Genomic DNA, 5,585 nt, shown 5'->3' with positions numbered 1-5,585 from the left:
AAAAAAAAAAAAAAAGAGAGAAAAAGGAAAAATATATATATATATTAAGAAAAAAAGAAGAGAGAAACCAAATAAATAAACAAATCTACCAATGATAATAAGTACTAAATACTAAACTAAGAATAACATAAAACCAGAAACAAATTAGATGCAGAAAGCAAACCCCAAGTCTACTGTTGCTCCCAAAGTCCACCACCTCAATTTTGCGATGATTCGTTGTCTATTCAGGTATTCCACAGACGCAGGGTACATCAAGTTGATTGTGGAGATTTAATCCACTGCTCCTGAGGCTGCTGGGAGAGGTTTCCCTTTCCCTTCTTTGTTCACACAGCTCCCGGGGTTCAGCTTTGGATTTGGCCCCGCCTCTGAGTGTAGGTCGCCCTCTGATATCTGTTCTTTCCCCAGACAGGAGGGGGTTAAAGGAGCAGCTGATTTGGGGGCTCTGGCTCACTCAGGCTGTGGGGAGGGAGGGGTACGGATGCGGGGCGATCCTGCGGCGGCAGAGGCCGGCGTGACATTGCAACAGCCTGAGGCGCGCCGTGTGTTCTCCCGGGGAAATTGTCCCTGGATCCTGGGACCCTGGCAGTGGCGGGCTGCATAGGCTCCCAGGAGGGGAGGTGTGGAGAGTGACCTGTGCTCGCACACAGGCTTCTTGGTGGCTGCGGCAGTAGCATTAGTGTTTCATGTGCGTCTCTGGGGTCCCTGCTGATAGCCGTGGCTCACGCCTGTCTGTGGAGTCGTTTAGGTGGTGCTCTGAATTCCCTCTCCTCGCACACCCTGAAACAATGGTCTCTTGCCTCGTCAGCAGATCCAGACTTCTCCCGGACTCCCTCCCGGCTAGCTGTGGTGCACTAGCCCCTTCAGGCTGTGTTCATGCCGCCAACCCCAGTCTTCTCCCTGGGATCTGACCTCTGAAGCCAGAGCCTCAGCTCTCAGCCCCCACCCATCCCGGCGTGTGAGCAGACAAGCCTCTCGGGCTGGTGAGTGCTGGTCGGCACCGATCCTCTGTGCGGGAATCTCTCTGCTTTGCCCTCTGCACCCCTGTTACTGCGCTCTCTTCCGCAGCTCCGAAGCTTCTCCCCTCCGCCACCCGTAGTCTCCGCCCACAAAGGGGCTTCTAGTGTGTGGAAACCTTTCCTCCTTCACAGCTCCATCCCAGAAGGGCAGGTCGTGTCCCTATTCTTTTGCTTCTTTTTTTTCTTTTTTCTTTTGCCCTACCCATGCACGTGGGGAGTTTCTTGCCTTTTGGGAAGTCTGAGGTCTTCTGCCAGCGTTCAGTAGGTGTTCTGTAGGAGTTGTTCCACATGTAGATGTATTTTTGATGTATTTGTGGGGAGGAAGGTGATTTCCATGTCTTACTCCTGCATCATCTTGAAGGTCCTCCCAATCCACCTGGAATTTTAGTTTCAGTTTTAAATCGGAAGAGAATCCAACTAGTTATTATTAATTTAGAACTCATTCCTTAGGCCCTCTTCATCCAGCTCTTTGAAATAATAAACTTCCTAATCATATCAGACTATCTCCCTGCACACAACAACTTACTCTAGGTCTCAGGACTCATGCTGAAAGAATCTAACTGTATGTGGAAACTATTTGAGGATAATTTAGTCCAGCAAATAAAATTTAAGGCAAGAGATTGGTAAAATCTCATTCTGCTAAATGGAGAAGCATTATGATTTATCACCTTATACTTTGTGTAGTAATCAAACTCTTTCAGTTTAAGTATGTCTGAAACAAGTATATAAAAATGAAAATTAATGTTCACACACCTTCATGAATACTAAATGGCTTAGATGGTGAAATAAGACAAGGAAGGAAAGAAAGGTGTAAAATATCATTCACAATTGCTTCTATTTCACTATTTGGTGGAAGAGGAATTCTTGGTGTAGGTTCCAGCTTTTAGTTGTGTTGGCTTTGAAAGATGTTGACAGCACAATGAATTAAGAAGCTGCTGTAAACAACTTGTTTTGAAATGAGCATCCACCCATATTTAATTGTACATTGTTGAACTTGAAAATGGTTTTGGGATTTTTTTGATGGTTATATTTATAATTTTTATATTAACAAAATGTTTTAGAAAGCTATTATGTGGCAATCTTTTACTAATCATCAGATCTGATTACTGTTTTCTTTCTTTCTTTTTTTTTTTTTTTTTGTTGTACTCGGGCCTCTCACTGTTGTGGCTTTTCCCGTTGCAGAGCACAGGCTCCAGATGCTCAGGCTCAGCGGCCATGGCTCACGGGCCTAGCCACTCAGCGGCATGTGGGATCCTCCTGCACCGGTGCATGAACCCGTGTCCCCTGCATCAGCAGGCGGACTCTCAACCACTGTGCCACCAGGGAAGCCCAGTGTTTTCTTTTTAAAATTATTTTTATTGGAGCATTGTTGCTTTACAATTTTGTGTTAGTTTCTATGGTATAGCAAAATGGATCAGCCGTACATATACATATATCCCCACTTTTTTGGATTCCCTTCCCATTTAGGTCACCACAGTGCATTAAGTAAAGTTCCCTGTGCTATGACAGTATGTTCTCTTAGTTGTCTATTTTATGCATAGCATCAATAGTGTACATATGTCAATCCCCATCTCCCATTTCCTCTCATCCCCTCTTTCCACCTTGGTATCCATACATTTGTTTTCGATGTCTGTGTCTCTCTTTCTAATTTGCAAATAAGATCATCTATGCCATTTTTCTAGATTCCACATATATGCATTAATATATGATATTTGTGTTTTTCTTTTTCTGACTTACTTCACTCTGTATGACACTCTCTAGGTCCATCCACGTCTCTACAAATGACCCAATTTCATTCTTGAGTAATATTCCATTGTATATATATACCACATCTTCCTTATCCATTCATCTGTTGATGGACACTTAGGTTGCTTCCATGTCCTGGCTACTGTAAATAGAGCTGCAATGAACATTGTGGTGCATGTCTCGTTTTGAATTATGGTTTTCTCAGGGTATGTGCCCAGTAGTAGGATTGTTGGGTCATATGGTAGTTCTGTTTTTAGCTTTTTAAGGAAACTCCATACTGTTTTCCATAGTGGCTGTATCAATTTACATTCCCACCAACAGTGCATGTGGGTTCCCTTTTCTCCACACCCTCTCCAGCATTTATTGTTTCTAGATTTTTTGATGATGGCCATTCTGACTGGCGTGAGGTGACACCTCATTGTAGTTTTGATTTGCACTTCTCTGATAATTAGCGATATTGAGCATCTTTTCATGTGTTTGTTGGCCATCTGTATGTCTTCTGTGGAGAAATGTCTATTTAGGTCTTCCGCCCGTTTTTGGATTGGGTTGTTTGTTTTTTTGATATTGAGCTGCATGAGCTGCTTGTATAAAAAATGGTTTAGGGTTTTTAAATTGCTCCTGAAGTTACTTTTATTTAATTCCAAGAAAAACCCTCAACTTTGCAAATGTTTTTCTGTTTTTATGTATATGTGTGTATGATAATTGTTCTTTGTTTCATCTTCACTTTTGTGTTTATGTTAAGTATATGTCTGTACATGTGATAATTGCTATTTTGTTTCATCTTCTTTCAGTCTCTTTTGTTCTTTTCTATTACAAAATAAGTAAACTTAATAAAAGATTATTGGAAATAAGCGTTACTCTTAAACCTTTTAAAGGAAAATTAATGATGTCTTTTCCTTGTGTCTATTTTCAATGTATAAATATTAACATGGATTCAGCACTTAAAAGAATAGTACTTCCAATTTATACTGTAGTGTGAGAAATTACTAAATACATAGATTCAAGCAGCTATCCTACTCAAGCTAATATTCTTCATATTAAATACCTAATGATCCCTAAAGGAAAATTGCAATGTATCAGAGAGTCTTTGCACTTAACAACACTCTCCACTGGGAATGCAGCAATATATAATGTAGCTAATTTCAGTAAGATTTAACTTTGTTCCTATAATTATAAGTGAAAGTTTTGCTATCCCAATATATATGACATCATGGTAATCTTTTTAATAAAATTTCAGAAGAATGGAGAAGGGAGGTTTATGCAGTGATATGGGTTGAGGGATCTTAGAGTGAGTGCAGCAGAATAAAAAGAGGATGAGGCTGTCCAGAATGTTTATAAATACTGATAAAAGGCTGAAGTGTGTAGCTGTTGGGAGAAGAAAGTAAATTCAGGTGGGGTTAATGAATGAAGAAAGTTGTCTTCATTAAGTCTAAGGCCTAATGAAATAGGAGTAATGGACTGAAAACTGGATGAATGAGAGTATTTTCAAAGTGGGATAATTAAGTTTTCAGAGGTGAAGGAAATCCCAGAAACGATTAGGTCAGGAAGCATCAAGAGAATGTGCTGTGAAAATAGAGAAGGGATAACAGAACTTTGAGACTACTTAATTGACAAAGCAATGACCAAAATAGCAGTAGCATTTGGGGCTGGAGGAAACCTGTGACCGAGATGCCACGGTTATTAGGGAATTTGTTAAGGGTCACTTGGAGGTAGGCAAAATCGCAGGGGGTAAGGCAATAGCCGGAGAGCCAGAGCTCAAAGAGGGACTTATCCCTGGGGTGTCAGAGCAATGGATGTATGATCTAGAAGCCACAGTGAAGAACTGTAGAAAGCTGGTTTTGTCACAGACAGAGTGACAGAGAAAAAGCAGGCTCTGTGTGAGACCTGTAAGTGTGCGTTCTTTACCCATGGGCCAAGTTTCCATAATGGGAGGAAGTGAAGGAGCATCATGTGAAGAACATGAGACAGTAGAGGATGCTAGCAGACACTGTGCTGGGATCCCACCCAGATCCCCTTCGATCCCTTCTACGGGTTCTGTGGGACCCACCGCCCACATCCCCATCCCCATGCCGCCATCCCCACAGTCCTTAGGATGAAAGCCCTACAAACTGACATTCATGGAGTTTCCAGATTAACTAATAAAAATCCAGGATGGCCAATTAAACTTGAACTTCAGGTAAACAACAAATAATTTTTTTTAGTATAAGTTTGTTCCATGTAATATTTGAGACATACTAAAAAGAATTCGTTGTTTATTTGAAATTCAAATTTAATTGGCTGTCATCTTTTATCTGTCAACCCTCCGAGGGGACCAAACTAGCAGGTGTAATTTAAGCTGAAGAGCTCCTCTGAGGGACCATGTGAGGCCAAATCTGTGCCTGAAAAGGGACCCTTGCTTGACTTCTTCTCTCTCCCTGCTCTGCTTCCCGGATTCTCTGACAGGTCTCTCCCTGTACCACAGTGAGTACCTTGTACACAATTCTTGTCTCAGGATTTGTTTCTCCAGAATCTGAATTAGAATGAGGAGTTTACTTTGAGAGAAACTGAGTGTAAAATTGAAAGAGTTTGCAGGGACCATGAGTCAGGAAGGAGCAAAAGGAGGGAAGTTTGCCCCAGTTTTACGGATGAGGAAGTTTCTTAACTTGCTGGGCTAATAGAGATAAAAAGTGGCATTGCTGAGGTTCAAACATAGGTCGGTCTAGTGCCTGAGCCTTTGCATATGTTTCCCTGTTTCCATCCCTCCCTAAGGCAGAGGAAGGAGCATGTAAGGGTCTGGCTGAGCACAGGGCCTTGACAATAGACCACTGACTGCCATCCGCACGG

This window comes from Physeter macrocephalus, chromosome 7, assembly GCF_002837175.3.
Source record: "Physeter macrocephalus isolate SW-GA chromosome 7, ASM283717v5, whole genome shotgun sequence".
NCBI classification, from domain to species: Eukaryota; Metazoa; Chordata; class Mammalia; order Artiodactyla; family Physeteridae; genus Physeter; species Physeter macrocephalus.
Note: the sequence above shows the minus strand (reverse complement) of the source record.